The sequence below is a fragment of the Ambystoma mexicanum genome, chromosome 9 (genome assembly GCF_040938575.1).
Source record: "Ambystoma mexicanum isolate Mex_15411 chromosome 9, UKY_AmexF1_1, whole genome shotgun sequence".
Lineage (NCBI taxonomy): Eukaryota > Metazoa > Chordata > Amphibia > Caudata > Ambystomatidae > Ambystoma > Ambystoma mexicanum.
The window spans coordinates 1,496,426,823-1,496,445,837 of NC_090931.1; the positions used below are offsets into that span (position 1 = coordinate 1,496,426,823).

General features: G+C 49.3%; 1 long non-coding RNA gene across 1 annotated transcript in view; it reads right to left on the minus strand.

The window, feature by feature from the left end:
• LOC138489300 (uncharacterized) overlaps window positions 1-18,752 on the minus strand; it is an 86,715-nt gene extending 67,963 nt beyond the window's left edge. Inside the window, exon 1 of the long non-coding RNA XR_011274774.1 lies at window positions 18,272-18,752. This is a non-coding gene — a long non-coding RNA (uncharacterized lncRNA). The remainder of the gene's footprint in view (window positions 1-18,271) is intronic.
• Window positions 18,753-19,015: the final 263 nt, after the last annotated feature.

Sequence of the window (19,015 nt, forward strand, 5' to 3'; positions counted from 1 at the left end):
CAATTCTTCTCTTCCAGCGGGGCTTCAAGGTCAAGCTTCAGTTTCACTCCAGTTACTCTTTGTTTGGACTTCAGCTTCTGAACACGATTCCTAGCAGTGAGAGGTCCCCAGATATACTGTTGATCTCCCATTCATTCTGCTGGGTCACACTCAAGCAGCCAATCACTTCGAAGGGCATTCAGCAGTCAGTCAGCCAATCAGGCACACAGTGTATTCAGGCCATTCTTCTCCATCCAGACACTTATAACACAGAATGTGGTTTGGACAAGTACCACACCATTCATACCAGTTTTGGGCAGGGCTGTCTCAGTCATTGTGTCAAACACTAGATACCAGACATCCACAACAAGAAGTGTATATTTGTCACACACTCCATTCACCCAGGTCCCATCCAACATACGGTTGTTGGGAATGCTCCAGCCAGTCTGGTCGGCACTTCCCCACACTACCATATATGGAACTTCAACCCAACAGCCAGCCAGGGGGAAGGGACAGAGTCAGGGCTTCCTGGGACTTCCGGAAGATCAAGGTAACAGGCGATGGAAGGCAAGAGGCCCCGGTGGCCATCTTGTCTCCATCAGGAATCTACTGATTCCATTGACAGGGCCTGGGCATCCCAAAATGGAGGACGCTCAGGGCACCAGTCAATTCAGCACAGAGCTGCCACCAGCCTGTACCCTGCTCTGTGGGCCACACACAGGTGCCCAGAAACATACACTAGGGGCAGAGGGTTGTACCCCCACCCAGGGGTGCCATGAGGGTATCCCATGGCTCTATACACCAAACCAAAAGAGAGAGCTGCACTGCCAGGAGTCCAACATGAACTCCTGCGCAGAAAACACGACAGAACACACAATAAAAAGCAGTAAAGGACAAGGATACGGAGGCCCTCTCCCTCCAATGCATTTCCCGCATCACAAGACCCAAGCTACTCCTCACTGATGAGGCCCAACAAGGCTGAAACATGGTTGGGGATGCTTGTGGTCACGTGCAGAAGGCATGTGACCTAGCAGTTCGGGCTGGAATACCCCTTTTAGGGCTGGGACCAAGCCTGATTTGTATATGGTCTTTCCCCTTCTGTAATGGCTTGGCAGGTGAACATCGATGGTCTGGAGAGTAGCCCAGAGCAATGGCAGAGGTTAAGATTCATTCTAAGCCTTCCAGCCATCACCTCTTTGTTTTTGCTTTGTCACCCTCAGTGGGATGAGTATGCACAGACGTGGGTCCTGTGCTTGCTGGGCCTAGAGACCCAAGCTACTCCTCACTGATGAGGCCCAACAAGGCCGAAACATGTCTGGGGATGCCTGTGGTCTCGTGCAGAAGGGATGTGACCTAGCAGTTCGGGCTGGAATACCCCTTTTAGGGTGGGACCAAGCCTGATTTGTATATGGTCTTTCCCCTTCTGTAATGGCTTGGCAGGCAAAAAAACAATGGTCTGGAGGGTTGCCCAGAGCAATGGCAGAGGTTAAGATTCATTCTAAACCTTCCAGCCATCACCTCTTTGTTTTTGCTTTGTCACCCTGAGAGGGACGGGTATGCCCAGACGTGGGTCCTGTGCTTGCTGGGCCTAGAGATCAAGCTACTCCTCACTGGTGAGGCCCAACAAGGCCGAAACATGTCTGGGGATGCTTGTGGTCTTGTGCAGAAGGGATGTTACCTAGCAGTTCGGGCTGGACTGCCCCTTTTAAGGGTGGGACCAAGCCTGATTTGTATATGGTCTTTCCCCTTCTGTAATGGCTTGGCAGGCAAAAGAACAATGGTCTGGAGGGTTGCCCAGAGCAATGCCAGAGGTTAAGATTCATTCTAAACCTTCCAGCCATCATCTTTATGTTTTTGCTTTGTCACCCTGAGTGGGACGGGGAGGCCCAGATGTGGGTCCCGTGCCTGCTGGGCCTACAGACCCAAGCTACTCCTCATTGATGAGCCCCAACAAGGCCGAAACATGTTTGGGGATGCTTGTGGTCGTGTGCAGAAGGGATGTGATCTATCAGTTCGCGCTGGACTGCCACTTTTAGGGGTGGGACCAAGCCTGGTTTGTCTATGGTCTTTCCCCTTCTGTAATGGCTTGGCAGGCAGAAAACGATGGTCTGGAGGGTTGCCCAGAGCAATGCCAGAGGTTAAGATTCATTCTAAACCTTCCAGCCATCACCTCTATATTTTTGCTTTGTCACCCTGAGTGGAACGGGTATGCCCAGATGTGGGTCCCGTGCCTGCTGGGCCTACAGACCCAAGATACTCCTCACTGATGAGCCCCAACAAGGCCGAAACATGTTTGGGGATGCTTGTGGTTGTGTGCAGAAGGGATGTGATCTAGCAGTTCGGGCTGGACTGCCACTTTTAGGGGTGGGACCAAGCCTGGTTTGTATATTATCTTTCCCCTTCTGTAACGGCCTGGCAGGCGAAAAGCGATGATCTGGAGGGTTGCCCAGAGCAATGCCAGAGGTTAAGATTCATTCTAAACCTTCCAGCCATCACCTCTTTGTTTTTGCCCTATGCTTCCAGTGCCTTCTTCAGGGGCCCCCCGAGAAAGCATGACCATTGTCAGCATGGAGCGTTTTGGTTGCGGTCATCGCTACTACATACCAAAGCGCCTGTATGACTGATTTGCAGTCTGCCTTCTTTTGAGGAATCATCCAGGTAAACCTAGTGCAAGAATCCACTATTACTAGAATGTACTTGTATTTGTTCACTGCTGGTAGTGAGCCTATATGATCCATATATTGGACCTCAAAGGGCGAGGCTGCCTTTCTCAACAGCACCTCCTTAGGTTTTTTGCTGTGGTCCACAGTTGTCTTTAAACATGTGTCACAGTTTACTATATATATTTTCACCTGCTGTCGAAGCCTCCAGAAACAGTCAAGGAGCAGCTGTGCAGTTGCACTCACCCCAAAATGGGCAGATGCAATTCCAGCGTGTGTGGCTGCAATCAGTTTTTCCCTGTCTGCTCTATTAGGGATTAATCCTTGAATAGGATCTCCTTTTTTCATAGGAATGGTGACTATTGCTTTGTTATTTTCAATGTCATAAACATAATTACTGGGGAAAACCTTTGGCCTAGGTACAATACCTAAACAAGCCTCTTTTATTTCCTCATCCATTGCAGTTGCTGAACGAGTTATGGCTGCTATCATTTTTCTCACTGTGTGCTCTTTGGCATATTTATCTGGCAATGCATTGCCAGTGCTATGAATGCGCCCTTTGGTATGTGCTCTTGTGTGCATTACCCATAGCAAAGGGAAAGTCTGTTTAAGATCCCAAACCGGCTTCCAGAACTGCCTGGAAGCAATAGTTTTATGCCTAATATCTTTGAAGTCATTCTGCATCCACCAATGCAAGTCAATGTTATAAGCCCTGACAATGTAATCTGAACCTGAGACTACTAGTGTGGGCTTCCCTGAATCTGCTTGGTGCACTGCAAGTAGTAACCCATGCAATTCAGCAGTCTGGGCAGACATTTCTCCCAGATGCTTTGTTGCAATATCAGTGTGTAGAAATGCTTCTTCATGTGTGAAGTATCGTACGACTGCTGCGCATGCAGCAGCGTACTTAGACCGTGTCCCTAGCACTGGAATTGCCGACCCATTGCAGTAAATTACCAGGAAAAAATCAAACAATGGCATGTCAGGCCGTGAAGTGTCAGGCTCAGTGGCAATTGTCCAACTCAATCCACTCAGTCTTTGCAATTCTGCCTTATAATGATACTTTGCATCCGGAGCATGTTGAGATGCTGACCATTGAATCCATCTAGTGTGTAATGCCTTTGCATTTGGAACGCTAGCTTTTGTGGCAGCTTCAAGTTGAGCTAAAGGTGTGTTTATGTGTATGGTTCTATTTGCTGCCAGAGGCCATTCTTTCAGAATAATCATCTGAACTGACACCAGAATTTTCTCCTCAGGTGTAAATTTTAACTCAGGTGTGGAATATACATGTGACTTATATGCAATTGGTTTAGTCTCCCCTAGATTGCACATTGTGTATGTGAAAGTATCATCTCCCACCACACGGTTTATCTCTAAGTCTTTATCTGTGTTCCTGTCCTGCAAAGGACCAGTTTGAGTCATTAATGAATATACCTTGTGCAGAATGTGAGTGTGTTCTGGCAGCCAGTGAGCTGCCTTGAAATTTGGTTTTATCAAAGCATACAATGGTTTCACCAGCTCGGCAAAATTAGAAACATACGATCTGCCAAAATGTAACAGTCCTAGAATAGTCTGTAGCTGCCTAAGCGTGGTAGGTGGTTTTATATTGGCACACTTCTCAAGAAAATCTGTCGACAACCCTCTGCCCTCATCTGAAAGAGTGAATCGTAGAAAGGTAACCTCACAATGAGCTATTCTTGATTTTTTTAAATTAATCAGGTATCCTTTTGCCGCCAATGTGTGAATCGCTCTGTCTACTTGTTGCAAGTGTTCACTGAAATTCTCATGGGTGATGTAAAAATCATCTACATACTGCCAACAATTAGGAATGTCTGAGAGTAAGCTCTGTATTCTACTTGAGAATGTGCTAGGTGAATTTGTGTACCCCTGCATTATTCTAGTGAACTGGAAATGTGTTCCCTTAAATGTGAGGGCAGTGTATTTCTGGATTTCTACACTTAAAGGTTTGTCTGAAATACCCATTGCCTAGATCAAGGTTTGTTTTATATTTACATCTGTGTAAATTGGCTAGCAATCCAGAACTGTGTTGGTTCTGGACTGCCTCTGTCTTACAATGTGCATTCACAATTCTAAAATCTACAATAAAACGGTAGGTACCATCAGGTTTTAAAACTGCGAGCACTGTACTGCTATGCGGGCTAGCTTGCTTTATGATTACCCCCTGGTCCATTAGCTGGTCTACTATGGTTTGCATGTGGGCAACTGCCTGTGGTTTAACTGGATACTGCCTTTGTGGCGGGGGTGGTTTCAATACTGGAATCACATGCGCTGGACATTCCTTATCATGCCCTACATGATTTTTAAACAGCTGCACCGCTGCCAGTGCTGACCATTTTCTTGCATATTTTTGCATTAGTTCCCCACTTACCTGTTTTGCAAAAGCAGGCATTACCACTTCCTCACCCCTTGGTGCTTGCCTTAGATACAATGGTGGCCAAACTTGAAATGCTAACAGCCCTTTATATTGTATGTGTAACTGTGGCCAAAACAGTGCTTCAATCTTTTTGGAACGTTCGCCTTCTAGCTGAATGTTTGCAAACTACACTTCATTATGTGCTAATGTCTGCCCAGTGGGTGTAGTGATCTGCGTTTTCCTGTGTGCCCTTGTGTGCTCCAATAGTGCCTTGTGGCTTCATTCAAATATGGAAATGTCAGACCCAGAGTCTAATAGGACCTCAATCCAATCTGTGTGTCGCTTAGTAGTCGGGGCGATGCGATGAGTGCATGGACTCTGCATTCTGTGAAACCTGTAGTGCTGCCGTGTGTTTTATCTCAAACTTCACTTCCTTCACTTCCTTCGCCTCAGCCTTAGAACGCTCTTTCGTCCGTGCCTGTTGGGAAGGAGATGGGCTCTCATCAGTGCGTACTGTTGTGGACTTTTCAAGTGTTTCCTATCTCTAAAACCATAGTCAGTAGGTCTGAAATGGGACTGTCCCCCAGGCTTACCCCATGATCGTCTACCCTTGTGGTTGCCTTGCGACTGCAGGGCCTGCCTATGTCCTGCAGATTTCTAATTGTTATGCCCATGTTCAGGATATATTTCTTCCTCTATGGGCGATAATTGCTGCCTCTGTGGTTTGTTGCCTTTTTTAGCATGGAATGACTCTCGTCCTTTCGAGGGCCTTCCTTTGTGGTGTGTTTCTTTATCTGGCTTAGAATCCTTGTTACCCTTTCTCTGTGTCTCTGCAGGTCTTCTGCCCAAGTGAACCCTTCCCAGCGATTGATAAGTGGATGTCACAATGTCCCCAAATAGCTCCCGTTTTTCTTGCTCATTTAATTGGGACAAATTCCTATGGACTTCTAACCTTGCATGCTCTCCTTTTAATAAGGGTAGAATTATGCTCCAACCATTTGATAATTATTAGATGCTATCGACAGGCCTAAATTCATGGCTGTGGCCGCGCCATGTGTTCCCATGATGTCAGCTAGGATCAGTGCTAGTGATGTGATGGACGGCATGCTTATCCGCTGTAAATAAAGCCAGCTATAGATTGAGATCCAGCTTTCACAGCTTGCTAGCGGCAGAGTGCAGCCAAATGGAAGAAACATAGCTAGGGCCCTATGTCTGTGCTGGGGGGGTGATTTGTGGATAGGCGGCTTGTAATTGCCCTATTTTCTCTGAATACCACTTGGGTATGTCTTCATTCTTGGACGGACAATATCCTAATATTATTCGCAATGTCTGTAGTTGTACCCCGCCTGCATCCAGCCATCCATGAGGTTGCTGCGCAGGTGCTATAACCTGCTGAACTGCAGATTGCAGGGCAATGTTGCTCACTGTATCAAAGTGGGTGGCTAACAATTGATATTCAGCCTGCAGAAATGGACCTCCACGCTTTGGATGAAACTGGGCCAAGAACTCTAGTGACAGATTGGGTGTAGCTAACGGGCCATGCCTTGCGCCTGTTTGTGGGTAAACTAGATTACCTCCAAACCAATTGCCATGATTTGTATGTGTTAAAGCCAATTCAGGATACGGGTATGGACGATACTGGATGGTTTCTAAATCTCCCCTCACTAGGAGAGTTGCATATACATTATTTGTCCAGATAGCTGGGGTTTTTAAGTACATAAAGAGCGATTCTGCTGGCAAACCACCAAGCTGCGCCACTGCTCCTGTGAAATTCGTATTCACTGCTGCTCTCAGCCAAACATATAGAGCCATTCTGCAATGTATGGGAATATTGATTTCCTGGTGTGCCATCTCCTTTAAACACTCTAACCTCTTATTTTAAAACAGCTTTTTAGAAAAAATAATGTTTTGCCCTGTCTTATCTTGACTGGGACATGAGGTTATTTAAATATTAGTAATGCTCTTGTCATATCTAAGATGTCCCATCTGTTGCGGGTGCCACCTGACAGAATTGCCCCCAGAGGGCGTGATTTTCTGCCCCCCTCACTGCACCCAGAATAGGGCTGTCTGAAATAGGCAGGGAATTAAATGTTGTGTTCTATGACAAGAGATGTCCCTAAGAATTTAGTCTTGCCCCAGAACTGTTTCCTTGAGTGTTCGCACCCCTTCACATACAGCCAGGAAAAATGTTTGTGTAGTTCGTTTGGACTCAGAGACCTCTCTATGGAGCATTACTCAGAAATATGAAGCTGACACTTGAAGGTAGCAAGACAATACATTTAATATTACTTCTGTTCTCTACCAGCTCTAATTCTCATTACACCTGCTATGGAAGCAGCAGTTATAACGTAACATATTGCAAAACATGTGAAGAGCATTATTGCATAAGCTAAAAGCATGATTTACATTTAATAAAGATCTAGTACAATTCATCATTTTAAGATACCAGCTTGAGCAACATGGAGTTTATGTTATGTTGGCCTATACTAAGCTATGTTATGATCAGGAGTGGTGCAACATAATAAAGCACGCCTTTAGTCTCAGAATAAATGCAAACAGTTCGACTCCTACATTCAAACTCACGCTTTCAGGCCTTGCTGGGCTGCATGCGAATTGACCACGACTTCCTATCGATCGGGCCTGCGCACGCCTTCATTTGTGCCTTCTGCTCAGGGACCTGCAATGGATGTGTCTTCCCAACATCCACGATTTCTTCGGCTGCACGTGTGTGTATCCAGGGCTATAAGTGGGGTAAGAAATCGAGGGGGGGCCCTCATTTGGGGGCGTGGCTTGTGGGAGGGGCGCGGCCTAAAAAGTACGCAAATCGTAGGGTATACACACAAATATATATAAATGTTATATATTTGTGTGCGTACCTTACTATGGTTTGTGTACTATGCAAGCCATTTTTTCTAAACATAGAAATATGTAACATTTCTACGTTTATAAAAGATGGCTTGCAAAGTACAACAAGCATAGTAAGGTACGTACACAAATATATAACATTTATATATATTTGTGTGCATACCCTACGGTTTGACTAGTTTTCAGGCCATCTTTTTTAAACATTTCGGGTTTATAAAAGATGGCTTTGAAAGTACACAATTCAAGCCATCTTTTATAAAGCTTTGACTACGGACAAAATTGTCCGTGGGCAAAGCTTTATAAAAGATGGCTTGAAATGTGTACTTTCAAAGCCATCTTTTATAAACCTCGAAATATGTCGAGGAATCCCCAGGTTCGCCGAGGGTTAAAGACGCCTCGGCGACCTGGGGAAACAAAGGGACAGTAAGTCAGTAACTGCCTCTGGTGGCTTCTCGTGCGATGGGTCACCAGACGCAGTTACTATCACTGACGGAAGTGGCAGCCAGTAACAGCGTCGCTGTGGCTGGCTGCCACTAATGTCAGCTTGCCTGACTTCACTGCAGGCGCATCTCCCGTCGGGCTGCGGCCGCGACGGGATAATGCATCCCGCGATTCCCGCCAATGTTGCTGTAGGACGGGGCCCCGGCTCAGTCCCACTTTTTGGAGACTGCCGGCCCACTTTAAGCACTGTGTGTATCTGTGTGTGTGTCCCGTCAGACTGCTGTGCTTTTTATATTAAAGCAGGACTTGGTCTGCCTAAACATGTGTGCGTCATTTCCTCTGCCTGGAAAGTTAGTCTAGAGCTTGAACCTGCTCCTGTTATTTGCTTTGCATTGCACACATGATGTGCCTATGTGCAAAATCAAGAGACAGGAACTGTCTTTGACTCGTGGATATTTCCCTTGGAGGTAATGTGCTTCTGCTAGGGGAACAAGCAAAGCATGTTGTTCTCTCCTAGCCCACTTTAAAACCCCATTATAATGAAGGTGTTTTTGATGAGATGGCAAGCGATACTTGTCTGTGCACACGTTCAACCATCCGTGTGTACTTTTGGTATTGTGCTTCCTGTCCTTGGCTTATCTGATCTGACTGGTGCAAAAAAGGAATCCCTTCAATTTAGCTGTTTGAGACACGAAGCTGCTATTCTGTGGTTAGAAAGAGGACGTTATCATGTCCTGTTCATAGCCTTTGCTAGAGCCAAGCAACAGACTATTGTGGCAATAAGCCACGAGGTGGCAGGCCAATACCGCCCCGGGTAATGCCCCCGGGGCGGAAGGGAGGGGGACGGGGAAGGAAAAAAAAAAAATACTGCGGTCTCCGGCGCAATGGCCCCGCTCCGAGTCTCCACACGGCTGGAGGTTTCCATCGTCCCCCGCCAGAGATTCTTACCTGAGGCCCCGGCGGGGGACGAAGGAAGCCTTCAGCCATGGGGAGGCTCGGAGCGGGGATTGCCCCGTTTTGAGCCTCCTCATTGGCTGAGGGGCTGCCACGCCCCTCGCCGGGAACAGAGTAGCCGGCACGCACGGCGTAAAAGGGAATGCCGTGCGGTATGGCTCGCAAATTAGCCAATCACCACGCAGTATTCCCGTTGCGCCGCGCGTGCCGGGTGCTAATGTTCTTTGCTGCCTACACATTAGTTCATATTCAATGGAGCCTATGTTATGTACAGCATGTGTCTATGCGTGTCCTTTGAAAGCAGCTCCTGTATTATAAGTGAACGTGTGCTTTCTGCTCAACAAACACTCATAGTCTCTTGCTAAAATTCGCCTGGTCTCAGCCAACTTGTCTTAATATGACTCAATAATCCGGGACAAAGTGCCATCACAGGAAGCGATGGAACACGACCTTTCACCCCTTGACAAAACAGGAAGTGGCATCACGTAGCATTGTTTTTAAGTACACTAAGAAGAAATATGGTTACGATGTCACTGTAAAGTGATATACACTTCATACCAGAATGGATCACCATATGTATCATTAATGTTTTATCTCAGGAAGTGCCTCTGTGGAACACATTTTACACTCTGGTGTAGCTTGTGTGTATGTGATGGAGTGCCAATATTTAGTATGACAGGTGGTGAGGGTGGTCTGTGTCGAAAAGGTAACACGGTCATATCTGCATGTGTGATGGGCAGGAGAGTACGAAACTGCTGATGGGAAAGAAAGACTGATGCATGCTCAATGGGAAGGACAAGCAGAGAGAGAATTGGAAGAGAAGGATGTGATGCATGTGTGATGGAGAAAGTACATTTGGTGACAGAGGTGGGGCACATTAAGATCTGGTCTGAGGTGTGTAGAGAAGGTAGAGTGACAGAGGAGTGGGACACAACGGCGTGCTCTGAGGTATGTGAAGAGAGGATAGAGTGATGGAGGAGAGGAACAGAAAGGCCTAATCAGGGCCACACGAGTTTCGGGTCTTATTTCAGAGCCGTATCAAATAACGCTAGCTCATACCGTCCTGCAATGGAGTGAAGAGGCGGCAGAAATAGGGAGTCAGGGGGAGATATCAAGGGAGAGGGTGAGGCGGAGAGAGGTGGGTCAGAGCGAAAGGACGAGAGAGAAAAAAAGATTGGGCAGCAGAAAGAGGGAGTTAAAAAAACTGAGAGGATGAGAGAGTGGGGAGAGAGGCTGAGTATGCAAGTGATAGGGTGTGAGAGCAAGAGGGAAAGAGCTAGAGAAATACAGTGAGCAAGGCAGATCATGGGCAGGAGAGAGAGAAAGAAAGGTGAGAAAGAGCGCGAGAGAGCAAGGATGACTGGGGAGCAGAAATGGGGAGTCACCGAGACTGAAAGGAGCAGAGAGTGGGGAGAGAAGGTAAGAAAGCAAGTGATAGGGTGTGAGAGCAAGAGGGAAAGAGCTAGAGGAATACAGCGAGCAAGGCAGGTGGGCAGGAGAGAGAGAAAGAAAGGTGAGAAAGAGCGCGAGAGAGCAAGGAAGACTGGGGAGCAGAAATGGGGAGTCACAGAGACTGAAAGGAGCAGAGAGTGGGGAGAGAAGGGGGGCTCCAGGGGGAACGCGAAGCGTTTCCCCCCGGGGAGTTTTTGGCGCTGCACACGGCCATTTAAGGGCTCAGGGAAGGTTCGGGAGGCAGGCGACGGTTAGGACTTGACGATTGTCAAGTCCTGTTGCCTGCTCCCGAGCCTTCCCTGGGCCTAGAGGTGCGCGAGATAGTGAGGTGAGGTAGGGGAGTGTTAGAGTGGGCGGTTAGGTAGTTTTATAGTACCAAAAAAACAAAAAAAAAACAAACAAGTATATATATATATATATATATATACAGTTATTTCGTTTTTTAAAGTATATTTAGGGGTGCCGTAGATAAGACACCCTTTGCAGCTTACCAGAGGGTCCGTATCTTCTGGTGCGTGCCGCTGGGAAGTGCAGGTAGTGGGTGGTTCGAGGGCTCTGGGGCACCGTGGGTGACTGGGGGCACATCCTTCCTACGGTCGCTTGCCGGCGGGGTGTTTGGGTTGGGAAGCAGTGCAACTTTGAGGGAGAGGTCAGCACAGGTTCCCTGTGAACGCAGCGCTAGTGCTGTGCTTCCTAGGTCCTGATTTTTGGGTCGCCGGCCGTTAAGGGGAGAAGAGAGGGTGTGTTAGGTACGCGGTAGCAGGCTAAGGACAGAGGGGGCAGTGCGGTTCCTTAAAGGGACAGCGCTAATTTTTCATTGATTCCCTGACAGTGCGGTGCATCTCGCGATCCACTAGGGGGCGGTGTGGGAGGTATTGTGCTCAAGTGGATCTCTGGCTAAGGTGATTGTGTGGCTGGTGGGGGCAGGGCCTTGCTTGGGCACTGTAGAGCGGGAGTTGGGGTCTCGGAGGGCTCAGGCAGTAAGAGGGGGCAGTAGTGGGGGTGGAGCAGGATAAAATAAATAAATAAATAAATAAATAAAAAACTATTTTGATTGAATAAATGAATAAACAATTATACTATTTTGGTACATATTACCAGTGGGTTTTTAAGAGGTGTATTTTTATGCTGTTCAAAGTTAGCAGTTTGGGCAATTTGGGTATAGGTCCACGGGTAGGTTTTGGCTTGGGGGCTTAATTAGCTAGCTTAATTTTCAGGGGGCATATTTTTAGTGCACACCCAAATTTTTGGTGCACGATGTTGGGCCAGGGAGCTAGCAAGAAGGATCTGGTGGATGCTAGGGCTCTGAGCGAGGCCCTGGAAATCATTAGCAGGGCATCTAAGGCCCAATTGGAAGGGGCGGTAGGGGAAGTAACGGGAGAAGGGGAGGTAGGTGGGGGCAGGCCTCAGCATAGAACTGCGGCAGATGCTCTCGCTGCAGTGGTGGCTTGCACCCCCGCAGCGGGAAGAGGGGGGGTTTGGGAATCCAGGGGCAGGAAGATGAGGAGGGAGATAGACAGGAGGGTGTCCGAGGCAGGAATGATTTCGGGGGGCAGCCAGTGAGGGAGGGAAGGAAGGATAGCCCTATAGAAGCGGGGAGTGCTCAAATGGAGTTGGCTCAAGGGAACTACAGTGGGGCCAGTGAGGGGGCGCAGAAGGGGGTGATAGGGCAGAGGGGAAGAGGGTGTAAATACCTGCAGAAGAGTGCAGGTGGGAGAAGGAGGGTGAGGTCCCCATCAATGGAGGAGGTTAGGAGGAGTGAGGGCGGAGGGCGCTGCGCAGCCCCCGCTGGTCAGGTGGAGGTAGAGGGTTTCAGTACGGCCCCTCCTCGGTCAGCGCAAGGAGAGCCTAGAGGGCGCAGCACAGCCCCTAGCAATGAGGATTCCAGGGTGGAGGACGGAACGCCTCACCCGAGAGAAGAGGACCAGGCAGGGGTTTCCACAACCCCGCCGAGAAGACGTCAAAGGAGTGGCAGGGCGGACCCCCCGGGCTCGGAAGAAGATCATCAACTCAACTCGGGCATGAGCTTGCGTCCGCAATGGTATTTAAGGGGTGATGAAGTGGGATGGGAGGAATATGTGGGGCAATGGGAAGTGGAAGATTATGGGGCGGAAAGGGGGGGGGGGAGAAGAAGCTTGAGGTGGGATATGGAAGGGGAAGTGCAGGGTGGACGGGGAGGAAGGGGTCAGGGGAACTATTGGCTGGGTGAGTGTGCTGACATGTTTTGTCCCCGCAGTAGGAGCCCTCTAAGAAAGGAGAGTAGGAGCATCGGTGTGGACGCCAGACCACAGGCGGCAGGTGTGGAAAGAGGTGAGCGGGAAAGGGAATGGTCATCTGCATGGCAGAGAGGGGTCGCAAGAAGGGGGACAGGGGATGAAGGGTCTGAACTGCAAAGTGTAAGGAAAGAAGTTGGTATGCAGGCCATTGGAGCCGCAGGGGTTGAGAAGAGCATTTGCTCAGTGGAGGTCCAAACGGACAAGGTGGTGGAGCCATTGGTGCTCGAAGTGCAAGCTGGAAAAGATAAGGAGTGTGAAGTGAAAAGAAAGGAGAAAAAATTGCCATACATGGGGATAACAAAACCATTGGGGGCGCACTTGATGGCAGCGACCAGGGAGAAGATTCAGGCGGGCGAATTTGTGGATGTCTTTAAATTGCTACACAGGGAAGTGAGAGCAAAGGAGGGGTCTAAGGAGGAAGAGAGGGAACTGGCTTCACGCCCAAGGGTCCCGGTGACTATTGAGAATTGGACGTCGGCGTTTATCATTTATGCCTGTGTGTACTGTGAAAAATTCCCGGAGCGTTGCGTGGCCCTGCTTAAATATATGGACGTAATTAGGAAGGCTTTCACGAGTTTTGGGGGTTTTGCCTGGGTACGCTATGATGAGGAATTCAGAGCGAGGATGGCGGAGGACAGTCAGGCGGTCTGGGGGGAGATAGACATGGATCTTTGGCTGCAATGGATGGCTCCAACGAGGCCTGCCCCGACATTGCACACAGCAAGTGGGCTGCCTGTGCCTTACCGGCCCTTTCTTGGTCGCCCCGCCCAGGAGGGGGTGGGGGAGGAGGCAGAGGACAGCCCTCGACAGCATGTTGGGCGTTCAATAAAGAAGGCTGCACGAGGTGGATGTGCAAATTTAAACACGAGTGCAGCAGGTGTGCGGGTCGGCATCCGGTTACAGATTGTTTTCAGGCAGGGGACAGTGGGTCAGGGTGAGGAGCGGGGCAAGGAGGTGGGGGGGAAGGACCGCATGCCAGGTAAATAGGGGTGTGCTGGTAGGTCGGGCTCAGTTTAACGTAAAAGGAGGGGGGGCACAAGGTTTGATGAAAGGTTTTTGGGGGCGACTTAAAGGGGGTAGGAGAAGGGTGAGGAGGAAGAAGCGTAGGTAGGGGAGGGCCGCAGGGGGGATGTAACTGTGGAAATTGTTAAGGGGTGGTGGCCGACGTTTGGAGGGCATGGACGAAGGTGGCGAAGCCCTCACTCTTGCCGCACGACAAGGTGAGTAAGCTTCAGGCTGCATGGATGGAGGTGCGGGAGCGCCTCTGGTGCAGCAAGGGGAAGTGATGAGCTGGGTCTGCATGGACGGGGGTGCACTAGGGCCCCTGGTGCAGCTGGGGGAAAGAAGTGGAGCAACGAAGCAAGGTGCTGGAAGAGGAACTTATGTGGAATGGACTGCATGGACGGGGGCACAGGTTTGGCCCCTGGTGGTGCGATGGAGAGGAGTAAGGCAGAAAAGGGGCCTGCATGGACGGGGGTGCACTAGGGCCCCTGGTGCAGGTGGGAAACAGGTGGTAATGGATGCAAGGATCTTGAAAATTAGTTATAAGGAAGGGACTGCATGGACGGGGGTGCAGGTTTGGCCCCTGGTGCAGTGGCGAGAGGAGCAATAAAGTAAAGGGCCTGCATGGACGGGGGTGCACGTGGGCCCCCGGTGCAGGGGGGGCAACGCAGGGCCAATATTAATAAGGTGATGGAAGGTGGGGGGGCAAGGTGGAGCAGGAGGGTAATAGTTTAGACGAAAAAGGGGGTCTAAGTGGGTTTAGGTGTATTGTTTAAAGGTTAGGTGAAAGGGGCGAAATATAGGGGGACGGTAGGAGAAGACCTGGGGTGTTTCCGGAGAGGGTTAAGGAGATGGCCAGAAAGGATAGGGTACTGAGGAGGTGTTACTAGTGGTGTGGGAAAGGTTAGGAGGTTGGAACTCATTCATTTAGGAGGGGTGCAGCATCTGAAAGTAGCAGGCTGGGCTATTAAGAGGAGTAGGTGAAAAGGTTGGGACGCTGGGAGTAAGGGAGATACAAAGGGTATGTCAGGGACCGGGGCAAACGGAATGTCTTTATAGAATTTTTTCAGTAGGTAGCAGGAGTGTTGCATTTATTAGGATGTTGTTGATTTGTAAGTGATTTTGTAATTTCTTTTTCAGATGCTGCTAGGAGGTCCGGTCAGATGTCAAAAATCTGGTTTTTGGGAAATTCTAGGGTTAAGTGGGCGAGGAAAGAAGCTGAGAAAAGGGTTGTTGGCAGGCAACTGGGGTGCAACTATAAAGATGTTGTGGTAAGATGGTCCGGGTTTGGGGGGCTGGGCTGGGATTAGTTGCTTCCTATGTTGGCTGGGGTGAGGGAAAGCTATGGGCCTCCAGATGGGGGGGATTAGTCTTGCTGGGGAAAATGATCTGGTAAGGGATACGGGTGTGGCTCTTTTTAGGTTCTGGGCTGGGAGAATGGGTAAAAAGTTTGAGGTAGAAAAGTTTGGGGGGGTGGGGCAGAAAGAACTCCTCGGGGGAGGGTTTTTCTGGTGCCGGGGGCATGGCCCCTTTTGATGTGGGGGGAGGGAAGCACAATGGGGGAATGACACGGGAAAGGATGGGGTGGCGCTGTTTGCACAAGCAGGTCACCCCGGGGGAACAGGTATTGAGCCTGGAGGGGCATGGCCCCTGGGAGAAAGCGGGACGCCTGGAAAAGGGGCAAGGAGACGGTAGGATCCAAGGGATCATTAGGGAGGAAATGGGTTATTTAATTATTTAATTGTTGGGGGAAAATTAAAATGTTTAATTTATTTAATTGGTTGTTAAAATATTTCTTTAGTTTGTCAGGCCATGGAGCCAGCTAAGCGTTTGATTGTAAGCTTTGGATTGTCACATTAAAGCAACCTTTTCCACTTTTAAATGAGTCTGGGTTTTTGTGCAGTAAGCCAAAAGGGGGCCCCGGGGGGGACGCAAAGCGTTTCCCCCCGGGGAGTTTTTGGCGCTGCACACGGCCAGCGAGTGGCCGTGGGGGCAGAGCGCCTCCCGGGGGGTATTTAAGGGCTCAGGGAAGGTTCGGGAGGCAGGCGACGGTTAGGACTTGATGATTGTCCCGCCCTCCCACCCCTTTCATTTTCGTTTTAGGGTAGTGTCTGGTTATGTAATATGGGGGGGTCCATTGTTCATGGGATTATGTGGGGGTTTTTTAGATGACATGGCGAGTTTTTTATGAGTTTTTGGGTCTGTTAGGAGGGTAGGGGTTGGTAGTTTTGTGTGACAGGTCAGGGCATTGTGAAAGTGTGTGTAATATATGTTGCTGATGTGGCAGGTCAGGCTGGCTGCAGGTCATAGGAAGGGGGAGTTTGGTGTAGAGGGGAGTTTGAAGGGTGTTGAAGTGGGTCGGGGCGCCGGGGGCATGGCCCCTTTTGATGTGGGGGGAGGGAAGCACAATGGGGGAATGACACGGGAAAGGATGGGGTGGCGCTGTTTGCACAAGCAGGTCACCCCGGGGGAACAGGTATTGAGCCTGGAGGGGCATGGCTCCTGGGAGAAAGCGGAACGCCTGGAAAAGCTGCAAGGAGACGGTAGGATCCAAGGGATCATTAGGGAGGAAATGGGTTATTTAATTATTTAATTGTTGGGGGAAAATGAAAATGAAAATGTTTAATTTATTTAATTGGTTGTTAAAATATTTCTTTAGTTTGTTAGGCCATGTAGCCAGTTAAGCGTTTGATTGTAAGCTTTGGCCTGTCACATTAAAGCAACCTTTTCCACTTTTAAATGAGTCTGGGTTTTTGTGCAGTAAGCCAAAAGGTAAGAAAGCAAGCGATAGGGTGTGAGAGCAAGAGGGAAAGAGCTAGAGGAATACAGCGAGCAAGGCAGGTGGGCAGGAGAGAGAGAAAGAAAGGTGAGAAAGAGCGCGAGAGAGTAAGGACGACTGGGGAGCAGAAATGGGGAGTAACAGAGACTGAAAGGAGCAGAGAGTGGGGAGAGAAGGTAAGCAAGCAAGTGATAGGGTGTGAGAGCAAGAGGGCAAGAGCTAGAGGAATACAGTGAGCAAGGCAGGTGGGCAGGAGAGAGAGAAAGAAAGGTGAGAAAGAGCGCGAGAGAGCAAGGACGACTGGGGAGGGGAGCAGAAATGGGGAGTCACTGAGACCGAAAGGAGCAGAGAGTGGGGAGAGAAGGTAAGAAAGCAAGTGAGAGGGTGGGCCAGAGAGAAAGAGAGTGAGAGAAGGAAATACCTGGGGGGAGGAGGGCAGAAAGAGAGAGTCACAGAGACTGGCAAACATAGTTGCAGACATTTGCCCAGCCAAAAACGCAATGGTTAGTTCCCTGTTTTCATTATTTTCTTGTCAAAATTGGGACAGTACTGTCCGCGAATAATGCGACCCCCCCCCACACTCTCCCCACCGTGCTGTGAGACTGGGCTCAATCAGCAAACTAAAGCTGACAGGCAACTCGGAAATCTGTTGTCAAATGCTACATGTATATTTATTTGAGTGCTTTAAGGCGCTATTCACATTGCTATGCCTTCGTAAAAGAGGGTGCTATCAGTTCAGTTTCACTGCTGCCTTGCATGCCAGCACTGTGAGATAGCTAAGTAGGTTAAGCACTCTGCTCAGACATTTGTATTCAATCTGCAGGATACCGGTTAGAATCTTGCAAGGATGAGGCTCAGCCCTTAATTTTTCCGAGGTCGGTACATTGAGTATCATTAAATGCAGTGATGGCCATTGCACGATTGAAATACATCTGCAGCGTGGTGCATGGCATTGGTGTCTGCATTGCTTTGGTTCAATGTTCCATACAAATGTAAATACAAAGATATATAGGCCTAGAAGTGGGAGGAAACAGGAATACATATTTTAATTAGTAGCGTCTTTCATGGAACATCCACTCCCTCTGTCTGGGCGTGGAGGGGGGTCAGTGTTTGCCATCTATGCATAGTTCTATGGTGCGCGGAGCGAGGCCAGTTTTGGTATCTTGCGCTTGCTGGCCTTGAGGTCACGCCTAGCTTGGTCGGACCAGAGAAAGGTGAAGGAGAGGCCCCAGAACTGGGTTCACAGATCTAAAACCTCAGCATTGCTTGGGGTTTTGCCTGCTTCGTATGAGGGCACCTGAATTTCCATCTCCATTCCTCTGTTCCCACCAGTGGGGGACTAACAATCAATATTCAGAAGCACTCTCTGGTGCTGAATATAAATGTGTCGCTATTTACACAGTGTTTAATGCTGGTGGGCAGCCTCGGTCATTTCACCTTCCAAGATAATTAAAATGAAGACATTTGTGGCACAGTCCTTTGCTCTTACCTTTGCTGTTCGGCTCTGGCCTCAGTGGGAATCCAACAATGCAGAACAGGAGCCACTGCCAGGTTGCTTGGGCTGTCATCATCGAGGGCAGAGGCAGGCTTCTGGTCAGGGAGGCGGGGCCAAGGTGGGTCTGCACAGCTGGGAGAGCAATCCCACGTGCCTCTGTTTGGCTGGCTGCTGCACTCAGAGCTCTGCTCTGCCCTGCGTCAGCCCCGGACGAGCTAAAGTTGCTAAGCAACCATAGCTTGAAACCATAAAGTAACACATGGCGGCACTGTGCCCAGTCGGTTGTTGGGTTTCCTGAAAATGTTAACCGTTTTGGTGCGTGGACTGGGAAGCACCAAAGTTCAGGGCTTGTTTACAGGGCCAGTGTTGCTGTTTTGTTTTTTTTGGGTGATAGTAAAGGAGGAGAGTGATTTTGTGGCCCCTTTAACTGGGGCGTGTTGTCCTTTTAATAACATGAGTCATGACTTTGCATGACTCAAATGAATAAAAGGGGCTTCTGCATGCACGTGCAGACACTGCAGCAGAGACCCAGGAAGTGGCAGCCCTGAATCTGTGTTTTTATTTGGTTGGAGTCGCTGTGTGCTCACGTCCTGTATGCGATCCTCTGCCTGTGTGACCACAGCGCCGACGACCACGTGTACTGAGTGCCCCCAGTGGCAGTACCAACGTTGGGTGCTTCTGGCCCTCGCAGGGTGTCCTCTGCTGTGTGTTGCACCTCGTGATTGCGGTGTCTTTGTC